At 27.5% G+C, this 19,334-nt stretch overlaps 1 protein-coding gene across 1 annotated transcript in view; it reads right to left on the bottom strand.

Annotated features, from left to right (window-relative positions):
- LOC136989703 (uncharacterized) overlaps positions 1-18,069 on the bottom strand; it is a 60,920-nt gene extending 42,851 nt beyond the window's left edge. The window contains exon 1 of the mRNA XM_067287941.1: positions 17,864-18,069. The gene's annotated coding sequence lies outside the window, so the exon portion shown is untranslated. The remainder of the gene's footprint in view (positions 1-17,863) is intronic.
- Between the last annotated feature and the right edge of the window lie 1,265 nt (positions 18,070-19,334).

Raw genomic sequence — 19,334 nt, 5'->3', positions numbered from 1 at the left:
ACTTCTAAATAACTTTATATTAAATCTCTGCGTCAAACAGTAATAAAATTTTATGATTTCTCTTATAAATATATATTTTTTCAGTTATATTTTTAAAAAAATTTGAAAGTGTTTTATTGGAAAATCAACTACACGACTTTATATTATATTACAGTTCAGAATTGTTACTAATAACTGACGATTTACTAATTTCAATTAGAATAAATTATGTCCGTCTTTCCGTTTAAAAACTTATAGTTGAATCCAAGATGGCGAATTTTAAGATGGCTGCCGTATTGGTGACATCGCCTAACACAGTAAGTTTTCCTCCTCTTCCATATCATATGGCAAACGTTACATTATTGTTTACCTATCCGCTTTTGTTTTATATTAGAGTGGAGCGGAGTGATGATAAGCTATGGTTCCATTTTAATCTCAAGAATGAAAAAATCCAGCAACAAGTTGCTTAACTTTCCCGGCAATATTTAAAATTGAGTATGGCGCATCTATTATGATATTTTATTTAAAACATTCTTATATAATTAATTATTATAAAATTGCAAAAGCAATTTTGAGGGCAGAGGTGGGTTTTATAAAAAAATTGTGAATGCTTATAACGAGTAAAATCTTCACCTCTGACCCTCCTGGAGATACAATAAACGACCCGTTTATCTCTCCACCTCCTCGACCTTTAACCACATAAATTTAACAGCATCAACCCCCCTAATACACAAACCTCCCTGGAAAATTTCAGAAAATTTCGACAAAAAGCACAAGAGTTATTAATCTTCAAATAGGGTAAGTAAAATCGTGTTCCCCCATACACACAAACACAAACATCCACACATACAGAAAATAACTCAATTTTTTTCGGAGAGGGTCATTTTTTGACCGATCTTCTGTTATATACAACAAAAGGAAAATAAAATAAAATTTCGAATTTAAATTTCACATTCAAATTATTTATAGCTGCAGTATTTAATATATTTTATTTATGTTTTACATATTTTGAAAATAGACATTTATAAATCTGAAAAAGTTATATACTCACTCAAAACGTGCCAAGTAAACCTTGTTGAAAAGACTGGGACTAAAAGTAAATGCAGTATCTCTTAAATAAAAGTTTGAAAGACAAAACTACTTTCATTAAACAAATATTTCTTTATCGCAATCAATTATGTCAAAATTTCTTTTGCATCTACAATACATTATGTAAAAACATTAAAACTTTTTAGTGCCTTCGGGAGGAGAAATCCGACTAGTTTAAAGCCATCGACGAGCCATTATTTTTTTAATAATGCTCTCTGTATACGTTTGTAGTGTACTAGAAATATCAAAATTTATTAGCTATTACATGAATTTTTCTACAAACCAACAAATTTTATAACTAGTTTCCATTTGTTCAGTGATTTCATATGAGAATATAATTTCCAGGTTAAAAGTTATTATCAAAATAATTATTCTTCTATCTTCTATTGGATAACAATTTAAAAAAATTGTAAACCTGTAAATTTCCGCCGGCATCGCCTGTTTATCTGTCCTTTCCTAATCTCGAGAACGAAGTTAGATAGATGAGCTTAAGGGCAGAAGGCCTTATTAACTATATACGAACTCCGGAAGTCACGTTATTTCAATTCGAATTTTTCTTCAAAACAGAGTTAGATAAATGACTAGTCTAACTCCTAACTCACTCTTGTTAACAGGAAAAGTATGATGTACAGGGGCAAGATATTACTAAAATTGAGAGCATTGTGACGAAAAATTGCCAATGGTTGAAACCTATTATTGTGAAATATTTTTGTAAAATACCCATTCCTTGTTGCTTTCCTCCAGCATTACGTTACGATATGTTATAGATGTAACGGCTGTAACATATCGTAACGCTTCGTAAATTGTGAGTGATATTTTTTCAGAAAAATCAACTAAATTATATTGAAAATTATTTTAAATATTTTGTTATATATGAAAATTACAAGACTGTGTTTTATATTTAAGTTTTAATAATTTTTTAATAAAAAATTGGCATATATATATATATATAAAACTTTGGCAAATTAATATCACACTTTTTTAAGAAAAGACGAAGATTTATAAATTTTAAATTTATAAATGAAAATAATCTACTTATTAACTATAGAATAACGATGTATAAATGTATTATCTATATAATAAAACATATTTTTTAGATATTAATTATAATAATTTCATGTTAATATTAATGAATTATTCATATATTTTTTAAAAAATTCTACGAAATTAATTATAGTTTATGAGGAAAATTAGCGATAAATTGATGATGATAAATGTTACTTTAATAAAAACAAAAAACAATTATTCTTATCTGAATAATTGATGATGATGTCCCGCATTTAAATTTTAATTATTTATGAATTAACCTAAATTACTTACATATAGCTAGTTTATAATGGTGTATACACTATAAAAATTTATTATTATTACGGTTACAATGAATATGAGAAAAAAAAATAGGAAATAAGACTCACGTATACTTCTTTTTCTTCAATTCTAAGGCATGAAATAAAGCAATTTCGAGTAAATATGAAACCAATCAGTTCATCATTTTTCATTCTGATGGATTTTGTTACAACTGCTCATTTATTTGTAAATTATTACAAATAAATATACTTAATAAACGAGTAGAAAAACAATAAAAAAAATCGATAATATTCAAAATAATAATTTCTGAAATGTTTGCTTTGCTTAAATATTTTTTAAATATTAAATTGGATTAATAGGAGAAGCCAACACAACATATGGGCGATCTGCCAAAGAGTGATTTCTGAGAAGATTTTTTTTTACCAAAGATTGGCTTATATTCAGGTGTTCGACACGTGAATAAAACCGGAAAACCTTTAGTGGGTTTAGTGGGTTCGCACCTCACCTTTAGTGAGGTGCGAACCCACGACTCAGTGTTAAATGATTACGAATCAGTGTTAAATGATTTCATCCACTTGGTGGATACAGATGTATTTTTAAATACATAATAAATTTCAATAATTGATTAAATATTGAGAAATTTCTATATAAAAGTAGTAAATGTATTTATTTTTTTATTAAAATTCAGTCAAATATTAAATTCGTAAAACAGAGTGAGAGAATTGGTGAAGTTAAAAAGAAAAAAAAAATCAATACTTGAATCTGTATAAAAGATAATACTTATAAAAATCTTATTGATAAAAAAATATAAGGAAGCGAGTCAAAAGTAAAATATTGTCAATATTTTATTTGAAATTTTATTTATTACATATATCGAAAGATTTTAAAAACATTTTTCAATGCTTTCTTTTGATAAATTAAATTTTTTTTCAGACGAAATACAATTATCAATTTATAAAATTCCATTTTCTTTTTATTTCTAGTGAAAAAGTCTAAAATGTTGATCATTTAAAAGATTTTTAAACTTACGACAGAAAGATTTGAAATATTGACAAATGAATTTTATTAAATGAAATATTCTAAAACTTTTAAGAAAATTTAGTTTTAAAAATTCAACAGTTTATGCATAAATTTTCAGATAAAAATTTCAATTTAATAAGAAAATCTTTCACAAAAATCGATATAATAGTATAAAATTATAACTTTTATTTTTTAACACTTAGTAAGGTTCTATGCTGTTCTAAACTGTGTTTAATTCGTACTAAATTAAGGAGCATATTTAAATATAAGGGTTAATTTGGGACTCCCTGTTGGTGAGGACCCCCTCTCCAACAGGGAGCCCCAAATCAATCTTTTAATAGAAAATATTTATCCTGAAGAAAACACTGTACCTGGGGTTCCTAATCAAAGTTTGCCTGAGCCCCGTGAAGCTATAACGCGCCATTGTCATAACAGGAAATGCCTTTTGACAATTGTTTCCTCCCCAATTACAAATTGTTTTCGCGAAGTCTCATAAAATAAAAAATTCCGATTTCTTTAAGAACATACAAATGGTTTCTGCAAGACTCTGAACATAACATTTACAATTAAGCAGTAAAAATTATTATATACGTTAAGAATAAATCGATTGATCTACGCTATTGTAGAGGTGTCCATTCTTTATGAAATAAATTATTTCTTGAGAGTTTTGAGCCGCGATACATCTTTCAGAGTATCTTCTGAGAATACTTGCATGTTCTATAAAATTCGTTTAAATTGAATTTTCCAATTTAAACGCTATGAAAAGACACTACTGAGAGGATATCATGTGTAAAAGTTTTAGGGGCATCTGTGGTAAAATCTTCGTGTTAGAGTTGATTTAGTAACCTCTCTGAAATTGCAGTTTTATCTCCATATAACTTTTAGCAGTAAAAGAAAATAAGATTATTAAACAGTGTTTAATCTTTGAAAGATCTAGAATTGATGAAACACTTGTATTTTGAAATCTCCATAATCTTGATAATGATAGCAGTAGGGAAATGTTCATTATTCTAATCTACATAGGTTGGCTCGTGTCTAAATTGTCTCCATCCTGACAACTGTTTTTCATCGCATTGAACGACCGAGATGATGTCTTGAGGCATTTTTAAAGTTTACACAATGGAGATGTTTTAAAAAAATGCATAACATGTAATTTAGAGAGAATTTAAGACAGAAAATATACCTTTTGCCTTACTATATAATTAGCAAGTTTATTGAATGGTTTAGTTTTTGCGTTATGCCTCCATAGCACCCTTACAATTTTACATGCATCTTTAATTAGAAGAGGAAAAAAAGCCTGTTATATGCCATACCTTAGGACCAAAACCAAGTCTAAATCCAGACTCGGTTAAGTTATTCTTTCTACTATCTAGAACTATTTACTTTTAATTAAAAAGAAGTGTATTTTGTAAAGATATTCGCCATTAATCTAGTATGCTAAACTCATCAATTAAAGCACATTATTCTTCATTCCAAGCCTTACCCAAATTGATTACACTGATAAAATTTACAGTCGATCAGTAATAATTTCTGATGAGAAACATAACAAAAATGACTTTTCAAAATGACCTGTAAATTCTGCTATTTTAAAAAAATAAATTGAACATGCATTTTTTCTTATAATTTACTTAATTAATTTTTATATAAATATATTCGAACACGACTCAAAATCAAATTAATTTAAATCGCAGAGTCGTTTATTTATACATTAAAACTATGTTTAGAATATATAACACATTGCCAATTAGGTCATGAACAGATAAAATTTCTTTTAAAACTTGGAATTTTCAAATTAAAGTAAATATTTTTAGTATTTTATGTAATTTGTTCCGTTTAAAAATTTATTGAAATTTTTAAAAAAGCATTTTATTAAGCTTTCCTCTTTGAAATCGTGATAGATCAGACTTGAGAAAAAAGAAATATTTTTTCGGCTGAAAATTTAATTAAAAATTTGCTATAATTTCTCCCACGATTGTTAAAATTGTAAAAGATATGATTTAATCCTTCTGTGGAGTCACTTCCCTTTCAAGATGATACATCGAATGTGTCACCAGGAACTTGGCGACAAGAAATTGTTATTGGACATAGGCGCTGCAACATTGCCAAAAAAGGGCAAGGGGAAAAAGAAGGAGGACCCCAATAAAAGGCAATGACTGATGACGACAACAGTTGGTCCACCAGAGAAGTTCGTCCGCCGAAGAAGGGGACAGTTCGTTCCTCCGAGAATCCGCCGCCACCAAAAGTTTGTCCTAGTCAGAGTTTCCTCAACGAATACCTTACCAACGAATACCTCAACGAATACCTTAGTGACCTCCCTCCATCCTTAGTGATCCTCAATGAACTCCATAAAGTGAACACCTTGAATAAGTGAACTTCTTTAAAGTTCACTTATTCAAGTTCACTTATCCTTGAAAAAGTGCACACCTCCATTCAAAGGTGAACTCCATCAATCCTTCGATTTGCTTCGGATCTCTTACAAGGTATCTATGACTCACAGATACATTATGTTTATGAATAAAAATATTTTCGAATTTCTGAGTGAAGAATTAATATAAAAATTCCAACCAAATCTTCTGTAAAATAATTATATATATAATAGTAAATTTACAATTTTAAATAAAGGCTTAATAATTAATATAATTTTCTTTATTTTGAATTAACTTGTAAATCCTCTTAGGCATTGCTTTTGACAAGTGTTACAATTCATGGAAGTATTTTATTCCATCAATTGTAACTGACAGTTCATCAATGGTTACGTATTGTTTCTCGTTAGCATAGACCATTCGAGAAAGCATTGCCACACATTTTCCATGGAATTTAAGTCTGGACTATGCGGTAACCAGTCCATTACATATTAAACACCGCATTTTTCCATTTAGCTACTGTTGAATGAGACATTTTTTTATGACAAACTAGCAGCAATGCCATGTGTGGACGTTCCTTGTGAGGTCCACACGGAAAACATTTCTTTTCATTTTTTCACTTAGTGTGTGAGAACCGGGTATTGAATGAGGGAACATTTTGATATTTAAAAAAGTTTTAAAATAAAAAATTATTATTTATTTGAAAAAGAAGGAAATTTTATCGATGGTAACATCTTCAACTTCCTATGTTCACAGGAAAAGAGGATAGTTCTTTCTAAAACGAAAGTTTTAGAAATGTGACACAAGAATCGTGGTCACCCCTCATTGCTCAAGTGATTCGATATAAAAGGTGAAAATCACCTTTTATCCGAGCTTCACGACATGAATAACTTGCCACTAGCAAAGTAAATGAGTTCCTTGTTGTTCCCGCCTTATTTTTTTGATGCATCGATCCCATCAGGAAAGAATGATATAAGAAGTCTTCCCGTTTTAAGAAAAGGTTCCCGCATTACATCCCCAGGTAAACAATAATGATTTACTGCAAACTGTCTCGTCGACGGATATGTATAGAACTTTTGGTTGAATAGGTTAAATAGTGGTAATATTGGTTGTAAGTGTAATCAGTGTATTGAAATTTGAGCTTATCTAATGTTATTTTGATATTAATTGTTTAATTAACTATATAGTTAATTAAACAAGCCTACTTCCATTATCGTTTTCTACGAATTAATATCCCTTCGATCACTCGGATTTAGCCATTTCAGCGCGAGTTAGGACACATACTTGAACTTCCTAACTAGTCAGGAACCCTGACGTAAGAAGATCCTAATGATCTTTTTGTAGGAGATTAAACCATCCTGTACAATGTGAGCTGAGTCTCACAGCCCCGATCTCACATTTAGTGTCTAGGGAGTGGGGTCAGCTGCTTCAACTCCTGGATCTCACACAGAGCTTGCTTCCCACCAAATTATTTATTTATCCTATTTTGATCACCTTTCTTAATAACATTTTGAATTGCTCTAATAGATTTTTTCATAAGATTTTCCTTGTCTATGATACAAAAAGGTTTTTCTCATTTCTTTTCTGCTCGATTCTTTTCTTCGTAAAATTTTGTAAAAACTTAACTCAGGATGATACAATTATTATGTGAAAGAAGGTAAACGATTCGCATTTTAATTTGCATATTGCTTTTTAAGTATATTCAAATATATAATGTAACACATACACACACTGTATGTATTACATTATATTTTACAGCAGATTTGCTTGCAAACTTTTATATTAATTCATCACTCAGAAATTTGTGAATACTTTTATTCATGCATATGATGTATTTGTGAGTAATTATTTATAATATGAGCTTATTAATTGTTAAATTAATATCAATGTATATTTAAATAAAGTTAAAGTATTTCATAGTAAAATAAAAATCTTGTTCTGATATTTTAAATAAATTATTATATTTATAAAAATTGGCATACATTTTTAGATTAATTTTGATGAAATTTAATAAATAAAATAATTAACTACACGATAATTTCCTATCAAATTGCAACCCAATTATTTAATTGTCTTAATGTTAGTTAGTACAGAGGGATCTATTTTATAGTGTATGAAAGATACAGAGCCTTGATACTATTTAATTATAAAAAAATATAATTCCAGACTGGATTTAAACCAAGATTTGTCATGAAATTAACAAAGCTTTGCAACTCGTGTTTAATAGCCCATTAAACTGACAAAAATAATAGCAATTAAAGTATAAGGAAGTGTGAATGTAATTTAATTATATTCACACTTCCTTATACTTTAAGATTTGTGAAGAATAATTTCTGTAAACAATTCATTGCTAAATAAGTAATTTTAAAACAAAGCTATTTTTATTTTATTAAATTACCATTTATAGAAATCCCAATTTAAAAGCAATGTGTAATGCTGAAATATTTTTCAAAAATCATATTTATATATAGAAATAAATTAAACAAAGATAAATGCTCGTTTTAAATTTTAAATTCTAACTTATATAATTAATAATTTAAATTGAATGTAATAAAAATAATATTAAAAATAGAGAGAACTTTTAATTTTTTTTATATATAACACAGAATTGAGATATATTACTACATTGTTATTATGAGATTAGCTAGATGATTATTGTGAAGTGTATTATTATCGGTTGTATGTGCTGTGTGTAAGTTTAGAGAGAGCTGAAACTATAATAGAATCGTCCTACATGGATGAGGAATTCTCTGATTCATCACGACGAAAGAATAAGAGGATCCTTTATTAGAGACTATGCATCCGAGTAATAACATTAAAACATATAGACATTCAATTAGAACATTAAGAACGTTATTTTAATTGTTTGCAACCGTGTTTTTCCCTTTAATGAAACAATATTTTAATTATTTAAACTTTAAACCAATTTCATGTAGTGCTGGCGAAAGTACAACACTTTTTCAATATCCTTTTCATTGGTCTAGACAGGAGCACTTCGTGCTCCTCATTAGTTGACCTACAAATTAAATGTTTATTTACCACGTTTTCAGTAAGTTAGTTTGACATAATGTGAAGTGATATACAAGATCTGAATTCATAACCTATCTTGACATGGGTTGATGACATCTTATTTAACATTACAGTTATTAAAAAACAAAAAAGAGAAAAGTTTATAACTCGTAACATTATGTAATAAGTATAATGGTATCTATCAATGGTAATCTGTCATTTTACCCATTCACAAATGCTTTATAACAGACATTATAACTTATCTTTTGGACTTTTTCTATCCCGTGGACACTAATCAAGCCCATTATGAGTTTGGACAGGCCAACAATAAGGCGGGTGGTCAGGAATAATGTATATTATATCTAAGAAAGACCACCCGCTAAAAAATTCCTGGGGTTTTTCGACCGCCCGGATTCGATCCCGGGTCCTCCAGAATGATAAAATTGTCTCGACCCTCCTCCAACTGGTTAAGTCATATTTAATTGGAAAGTTTTTTAATCATCTAAATCTTAAACAAGAATTAATTATATGTTTTAATTAAACATAGAATTGGATCTTCAGAAAAAGGATTTCACTTAATTATTAATTCCATTTATAGGTATTTAATTTACGTACAAGATTTACTACAATATTGTTAATTTTATACGACAATGTATAAAATATAATATAAAATGTATACTTTTTAAGTGTAATGCATTGCTTCCATGATAATTTCATCTTAACTTAAATGAGAGATAAATACAGTAAAGAGAAAATGAGTAATAAATTAATATCCTTTATCAAATGTTCCGTAAATACTGATTATCATACATATATATTCAGTGATTAATGATAATATTTCCTACTTTAAAATTTATTCGCTCTTAAGATAATATAACTGTTTATACTATCAACAGTTTAATTTGTTTATTGTACTGTTCAGAGTTGATCATGCTTGAGATTTACACGTTTTAATAATTATACTGTATATAATAACTGTTTAAAATATTTTATTCTAAATAAATAATCTTTTATAATAAGTGTGAAGTAAATGGTTAAAATTTATATAATTACACTAATGAAAAATAACAATAATTTATTTCAATGTATAGAGTAATTCCCTATAGAATGGGAAGCTTACATTGAATAAAGATTCAAAATGTCCTCTATTTAAAAGAAACACAATAATATAAAATGAAGAAAACAGAATTGACAGGTATTAAGCTTCTTATCGGAGGTATTGAGGTAAGAATTGAGTAATTTATAAACTTCTGTGAAGTCTTTTTTTTTGAAATTCAATATGTTCAGAGCTTAGCAGTGAGAGATATTAAAACAGAGTAAAAACAGCTGCATAAAATTATTAATAGTTTGATTAGTTCTGTAACAAGAGTGACAAAGCATAAAGCTCCATTTTCCTATTACAAGCGGACTTAACTACTTAAATCAGCTAGTATAACTTATACAGACCTATTACTCTACTAAAAGCGCACTGTATTAAATTTACACGAGTTGCTCTAGCATGTAATTATGTTTATTTATCATATGCTTCAACAAAATGTAATAGAAAAGTATTACGAAGCTTAATCAAGATAAATCAGTACTGAAAACTGCTGAAAAATTGATGTTAGAGGAAGAATATCAGACAATGAAAAAATTAGAAAAGTACTGAACCCTGTATGATGAAACTGTATGAAGTTCTTTCCATTTGGTAGGCTCTAAGATGGCCTATGGCACGGTCTTTCTAAGGTCTATCTTGGATTAGGCCATCTTATTGTTCGGTGATTTTATTCACTCGACCACTAGTGAATTGATCCAAATTACTTACCTAAATTATGGAAGTCCTACTCATATTGTGAATCACACGGGGTACGATGCCATCTTGCTACTAGACCAAATAAATTGAATACAACTGAGTATTAAGGAACGTAAATAAGTAGAACGAAGCATAAGACAGAAAACGCGAAAATTAGGTTAACATCTTGGAAAACTAGTTGTGATTTCAATATATGTATGTAACACTGTAGATTAAAAGCATAAAACTCGTTTTGTATTTTAATCAAAAGCTGCAAGATTATATTCGATTCCTCTGTAAATTACGTCACGAAAAATGCACAAAAGTTATTTATATAGATGACAGACGACACGTGTAAGAAATGGATACGATGTTTCAATTTGAAGAACATTATAAATTATGAATAACCTGTATCAATTGGAAGATGATCCCTCACGACGAAAGAAATACAGTATCTTACTGACTAATTATTCAGTTAAAATAAATAAAAATATTTATTGAAAATATGAAAATACTTACTTGTTTACGATTTGAACGTTTAAAACAGGATCGGATCGATGGAAAAAAGCAACGCAACACATGGGCAATTTGCCAAAGGAAAAGGTCTTCCGGTAGGACTTCCTACGGAAAACTCAATAGAAAATTGGTCCCTATTTAGATATACACGTGAAGAAATCCCGGAAAATACCACATGACCAGTGTTCGGTGGTTTTTATCCACTCGGTAGCTGGTGGGAAAGTTCAAAATATGAATAATTTTTTCAATGCACTTAAAATATGATTAGGTAGAGACAATTGTTTTATAGAACTTTATTTTGTAGAAACACATCCGTGTCGTAAAATTCGAAAGAGTTATATTGAAAAATGGCCGAGAAAAACAGATACTGTCAACACAAATCATCCGTTACTTGTTCGCAAAACGGCTGACTACATGTGCAAAGTTTGTTTGCCAGATGCAAATTTTTGCTTGTACTAATAATACGCGTGTTTTATAAACATGAATTCCATTACGATTCACTAATTTTCCGAAATGTTTGCTTATTTATAATTGTTCCTAGAGCTGAATGGCATATTTTGTTTTTTGGATGAAGTTTCGTCGCAATCAGTTTCTTGGAACCATTCATATTTGCTAGATTTTAAGAATGGATAATTCTTCTTTTCATATTGCAAAAATACAAATTAATTCTATAAAATATTTATTATTATAAGAGTATTTTTTAGAATAATTTAAATCAAGATTTTTACTTTTTATTACAAAAGAATATTAAATTATTTCAAAGCGTAACGTTATAAAAATAATTAATCTCTTGTAATCGCAGTATATGATACGTATAATAAAACATACGGAAATTTTTATATATTTATTTAATTACTCTAATTATTAACAACACTTAAATTACTTTAAGTAAAATTAAAATAAATCTAGAAATTAGTGAGCAAGCAATCTACGTTTTTATAAAAAGATTAACTTAAAAGCAATTACTGTTTGTCTCCAGGCATTTCTTTCAAATTTTAAACACCATAAACATTTTTTGTAATATATTCTTACATCAAATTTTATCTCATTACACGTTAAAACCTCGTGAATCAAAAATCTAATCTAGCGTTATCCATTAAGGTCCACTATCAGCAATCTTAGAGCAATCATGGATGGCCGAGTGGTTAAGGTGGCAGCCTACCGCTCTGGGGACCCAGGATCGATTCCAGATGCAATTTTCGGGGATATGTAGGGCCACGTTCCTCACCCCATTGTGGGCCTGACCGAACCCATAAAGGGCTTGCTAAAAAGCCCACTTTTCTTAGTGCCTTCAGGTAAGAAAAAGAAGGGAAAGTATCGTCTAGCACAACGATTGATTCGGGAATTAACTATATTTTATATAACATAATTGAAAGAAAAATTACAACAAGAAAATAATAAAAATAGGTACAGAATTTAAGATTAGAATTTATTTTAATTCGATTTGTAAAATTGAAAATAAGAACATATTAATATAATGTAAAGTATTTTAATTAATAAATAGTTTTCGGGGAAAAAAGCTAAGAATTTATGTAATATTTTTAAACATATTAACAAATATAAGAAAAAAACATTTTCAATTTTGTTATAAAATTACTTCAATTATAAGAAATGTTTTTCAGCTGCTGAATTCCGAAGAATGCAAAAATTTCATTAGAATTGTGAAAAAGTACATTCTTAATTCTTAGAGATTTAAGTACTTTGTTAAGAAAAAATAATTAAAAATCAACAATGTTATTAATAGTAATTGTGTTATTTAAAAAGGAGTAAAACTGGAAATAATAAAAGTTTATTTTTCTTTTGATGCCATTCGCATCTTTAATAATAAACACGTCAAAGAGACACATCTGGAGAAGAAAATGGTTTTTAACACGTGCGTTAACCTCTCACCATTTCCATGTATTTAAATAGCTTCTGTATATACAGACGATAATTATTAACAGAAAAAACATCCGCTCATTAGTTTTATTTAGCTTAAAATATAGAAAATTTTTATTTGATATGTCGTTGGAATGCCTTTAATTACACATTTCTCAATTAATAACCTTCAAAGTATAAGACAAATATTACTTGAATTCTAGGATTTTATCAAGTTTTAAAAGTGTTTTACCTTATTAATATTAATCCACGGTATAAATATTTATTTAAAATTATATAAAACGAGTATAAAGTCATTCAGTTAAATTTAAAATTTATTTGTATATAATCACAAGTGATAATATCTGTTTAGAGACGGTCATTATCTTTATTTATACAAGCCAGTATCAAGATATTATAATTTAATAATTTTGTAAGCATATGACGGTTTATTTACAGATAATTTTATTAGGTTATACATAACAAACAAAGGAGTTTGTCGTTTAAAATCATTGAATTGCAGCTGTCTAATTACAAAGCATGAAACACATTAACTGCAATCAGCAAGTTACTGCATATAAATCTAAATTTATGCAAATTATTATAAATTAATCTAAATCGGGTGTTAATATATATATATATACGAAGATTAATTTGTATTAATTTGATAAATATTCTGAAGAATTGATAAGTTAAAGATTAATTAGATCACATTGGAAGTTCTAGGAATTATTGAAATTTACTTTATTAATAAGTTTAGATATTTTCAATTTAAAATTTATTTTATCCTTATATTTTAGTAAATTTACATAATAAAATGTGGTCCTATTAATTTCTACAGAAAGAAGCTAACAGGGGTGGCTAAACTGTGTCACGATAGCCATACATTGCGTATCAAAAATAGGAGAGAGCCACATTCTATATTTAAACGGTATTATATATATATATATATATACGAGTATAAGGCCAAAGTCTAGTTCCTACTCTTAAGTAATAAGGGGTAGAGGTCCGATATACGGGAGCCGTAATAAGGATCTAGAAGAACCAAGTTTGCCACCTTGGTTATATAACATATAAATGAAAAAATTAACAGACAATATTATATAATTATAACACTTACATATACAGTAAAACAACTCTAGTTTAGACACTAGTAGTACCAGAAAAGTGTGTTCAATTTTAGGGAAAGAGGAAAACTATAAACTAAGTTGCTACGTGTCAATGGAAAATATACTTAATACGATGTCGTAAAACACTTTATTATGTTATCATTTTCAAAAAATAAAGCCTAAATGGCATTTAAAGTATTAAAATTTATTATTTTACATTATAGATTATTCACTAATTCCAATTAAAAGAATCCAACAGGAGAATGATGTTGTCATCCTGTTGTTCCTCTATCCTGAGAACTTCAGAGTTGTCCACCAAACAGGGTTGTAGTTAAATATTTTGTTTTTATTTAATTATATTAACATATATAAAACTGATTAATCCATAAATCAAAGGATATTAAGAATTATTAAGAATTAAGAATTGCAAGAATATAGATTTTAAAAAATCGATATTTTATTAAACGTTTTGTACTTTAAAATAAAAAAATAATAATTTTAATGACTATTTTAACAATAATTTTAAATATTAAAATTCTTTCAAAAATGCAGACATTAAAATATTTTTAACTAAACCAAAATTATAATCAGAAGTAAAAAAAATTAAAAAATTTAAATATGCAATTAAAATTAACGTATGGCATTAATTGTTTGTTTAATTCTCCAGAATAATAATAATAATATTTTTTTAATAAAAGAATTTGTTGGAAACTTTTTTAATTCGCAGGAAAAATAAAAATATTAATGTCACAATTCCATATAACACGCATGAAAAATAAAATAATTTTAAAAGATTTAATAAAAATTTAGCTTTAATGACACGAAATGAATCAAACCAAGAAGGTCAGATGCTAAACAGATCAACGAAGTAGTTTTTAGCTGTTATGCTTTGATATTTAGCAGACAACACAACATTCTGGAAATTGTTTCCGAGTAATGTGTGTTGTTGTTGTTGTCTGCTGAAAAATCACAGGTTGTTTGTTATCCATTACAATATAGGTTAGCCAATTCTTCGTTTTTTCTTCCCCAATAATTTAAATTAAAAACAAAAACAGGGTTGAAAAATTACTATTGTAAATACTGCGATAACTCGTTTTAGTAGATGAGAATACTTAACAAGAAAGTGAAACAACACTCATTCTTTTGTTTATAATTGAATTATTTGCCATTTAAATTTAATAATTTTTCTACGGAAAAATAATTTAAAAGAAATAAATCAATCAATCGACAACAGCTTGTTTATATATCTATGAAACAGTGAGAAAAAATAGAAGAAATCAATGCTAAGAAAAGTTGAATTAGAGAGAGAAAGAGAGAGAGTTCACTTTGTATTTCCATTTAGCACTTAAAAATATATATAATAATGCAATATCTTGAGTTATAATGGTAAAATAAATAACAAAAAAAATAAAATTTTAAAATATTCAATTTTATCTCCTCTCATTCTTCATTGTCGCCCTATTCAAAATTTACAATGCTCTGGTCAATAGATCAATTATTAGATCAATTATTGCAGTCTTCTTTAAATTGCCATGTTATAATTTAAACAATAGATGTTTAAATTAATTTTATTAGAAACATTTCAAATTAAATATTAGAAACAATTTTACTATCGAACAACTCAAAAAATGGCATATAAACGACATTAACACATCACAAGTTGTTCAGTGTGTAGTAATTTAATCTATTAGGATTTATATGCATAGTTTACTGCATTTAGGGGCCGTCCATTAAGTGTACAGTTTAAGGGAGTGGGTTTACATTGTACACGATTGAAAGAAGGCGTTCGAGGTATTGTCTACACGGTATTGTAAGAAGTATTGTACAGTTGATTAAAGGGAGGTTTGTCGAAAGTACACCATTGTACACAACGGGGAGGGGAGTTAAAAGTTTTCACAAAAACTGAACAAGTAATTAATTAACAACCCTTTAGATACAAAATAATAATTTTCTTACTTTTAATACTTATTAAATATTATTAATTAAATTTTATAAATTTAAATATAAAAAAAACTTTGTAATCAAACTTAATTATAAAACTGGAATTAAAGACTTTATTAAAATACATTTAACATTATGTATTCCGAGACTGTGTCTTTTTTTATTTGTTTTTTCCTCTTCTATTTCCGAATCTTCTATAGAAGATTCGGAACTATTCCTAGAACTATTCCCTAAATTGTGATATAGATTTCCCTATAATAAACAATAACTTATTGTTAATATGTTATTATAGTAGATAAATAATAAAATATGTATAGATAGAGATGAGCTAGATAAATAAAAATGTGTTTATTTATATTATTAATTTGTAAATTGCTAATATACAAAACTTTCTCAACAGTTATCATTAAATGAGGGCTAAATTCTACTCCTAATACAAACAAATGTATGAGATAAACTCTGTATTAACATATTTTTCATTGTTTTCTGCTATCTGATGTTACAGATTTTGTTAATTGTTATTCCTAATTACGAAAAAATAAAATATTATATCTTTATATATAAAATGGCTTGCGAATAGTACACCAATGTACACAACGGGAGGGTCAAAAGTGGCACAAGTAACTAATGAACAACCCCTTAGATACATAAATAATAATTTTAATTATGTGTGACGTATGAAAAGACATACAGTAAAACTTGTGTAAACCGAAATGGCACGGTCCCGTTTATCCAGGTTCCGTTTTGGACAGGTTTTACTGTAATGTGTCCTAGAAAAATATTATGATGAAAATAACATTATATTTTATAAATTCATACATACGTAATTGTATTATGTTATTCATATTTTAATTCATTTTAATAAATTCATTCTCCGCCCATCAGAGTGTTAAAATTGTTTACTAAAAAATGTTATATAAATAATTTATTTTATAAGATTAAAATTATATAAGAGTATTAATGTTATCTCTATATATTTAAGCTTATAAGAAAAATCATTTCGAGAAGAAACAACCTTCTCTTCATTTTTATTTTCTAGAATTGTTCTTTTCTAAATTCTATGATATTTCACTTTCATTTATTCATTAAATCTCTTATAAAACTAATAATTTTAACTGAATTTATATGATATATTAATATATAATATATATTAATTGAAAATCTCGATATATAAACAATATTTTTAATACATTTTTTAAACGATTTTAAGGTTATTTCTTCATGTAAAAATTAGATTTCAATGTAATATCATTGCTATTTTTTACTACTACTATTTAATATCATTACTAAATATTAAAGTTGAAGTTTAGAATTTAAGAAAGGGAGAAATATAGATTTTACAGCGGTTAAATGACGTTTGGGCCACCCTGGGTTTAAGTTCGCTGTATACAATGGTAAAGTCAACTTTCCTGCCAAATAAATCGCTTGAATGAACTTTTTATCCTTTTAAACATATAAAATAATCACGTATCTTTGATTTAAAAAAAAAATTTATTATTTTGCCCTTAATTTTAAACGAGTGTCGAGTAGATAAAGACGAACCATCGAGTTATGAATATTATATTGTGGCAGATATCTCCGACGTCATTTTTAAAGGTATTTAACTAAATTTTAAGCACGAATAAACGGTTTGTTTTTGTTAATACGAAATTTATAATCTCGTGCTGATCATTGTTTTCACATTTGGCTACTCTTGCGTACTCCTCCTCATGCATTAACTAATTAGAAAAATAATTTATCATCGACTAATTACATTCTAAATTGTCACATTTCATTTATGCATGTGTATTTTGCATATATTTATTAATTTTCTTTTTTTACGACTAATTTACGCGACGATATAAACAAATTTCTAAGTCCTCGAGGGTTGTTTGGTTTTGTTGCTATAGCAACTCACTTACCTGACTCAAAAATACAGAAGCAATATTCAAACAATTTTCACAAAGGGATTCTTCTCCACTTCAAGATGTTAATGTCATTTTATAGATAAGATCTTGCGGAGAATTCATTTTTTCTTTTTTTTTTACTTATTTTTATGGGGTGGTTCTACGATAACGTCGGAGACACCAAGCAAACACGATGGTTTCAGCTGCGACTATAAAGTATTTCTTCTCATACGGCGTGTACTTTAACTACACTACGCACCCTGGTGGCAAAAGTTCATCTTATTACTTTAATTTTCTAATAAATAAAAAAATAAATTTTGCCGCTTCCATCGTCGACCTTTCTCTTTAACTTTTAGGAAAGAATAAATGATTTTTCCTCTATATTATTTTTATATATTGATAAAAATATTACATATTTACTATGTTATACAATCTTTAATTAATTTCTTATTTTAATTATTGTAATAAATGAATTTTTTTTATATATATATAAAATGGTAAAATGCTAGGATTTAAAAAAAATTCTGATTTAATTTTTAATGCTTTTTATTTATAATACAGACTTAATGATTTGTATAACAGGTTGTTTTTTAAGAAGAGAATAAATAAAATTTTTTAAAAATCTATTATCATTTTATTTAACACGATTTATCTTCGACAAAATCGTTATATCGAATTCAATTTAAATTTATATAACTTTTATTGAACAAATCTAATTCTTTTTCGCTTTTTTTCTTTTAATTCCTTTTCAATTCGTGAAGTATTTCTAGCAGAAGAGAAAGTTTTTTAAAAAAAATCTAATTTTCACTGACATTTTCTTTCCAAAATTTTGCATTATAACTATTACGAATTAATATTAATTTCTTTAAATGTTAATAATTAAGTTATTTAAAGAATAAAATAATGTTTATATTGGTATAAGTGTAATTAATTATGCTAATATTAATTATCTATCGATCTCTCCATACTTCTCTCCTCTTCCTCATCCCTTCACTCTCTTCCTCATCTCTTCAGTCTCTTCCTCTTCACTCTGTTCCTCATCTCTTCACTCTTTTTCCTCTTTACTCTCTTCCTCATCTCTTCACTCTCTTCCTCATCTCTTCACTTTCTTCCTCTTCACTCTCTTTCTCATCTCTTCACTCTCTTCCTCTTCACTCTCTTCCTCTTCACTATCTTCCTCATCTCTTCACTCTCTTCCTTTCTTCAACCTAGACCCATCACCCTACCCCCTAATAATAATATTCTAAAGACTTCATCATGCTATACTCATGTTACTTTAATTTCTTTGTGTATGTTTATAATTTTTAAATCCTCCTGTACATTTTTCTCTACTCCCCTTCCTCAATAATTATATATATGCCTATAATATACTGATATCGATAAGTCAAACTATCTTTTTATATAAAATTTGCCTAGTTTTAATATACAAGTAACTAAATTTTATAACGAATTAAACTGTGTTCTTTCATAAAAACAAAGTGAATAA

Source organism: Centruroides vittatus, unplaced genomic scaffold (assembly GCF_030686945.1).
Source record: "Centruroides vittatus isolate TY-2023 unplaced genomic scaffold, ASM3068694v2 scaffold_752, whole genome shotgun sequence".
Lineage (NCBI taxonomy): Eukaryota > Metazoa > Arthropoda > Arachnida > Scorpiones > Buthidae > Centruroides > Centruroides vittatus.
This window is presented reverse-complemented; position numbering and strand designations above follow the sequence as displayed.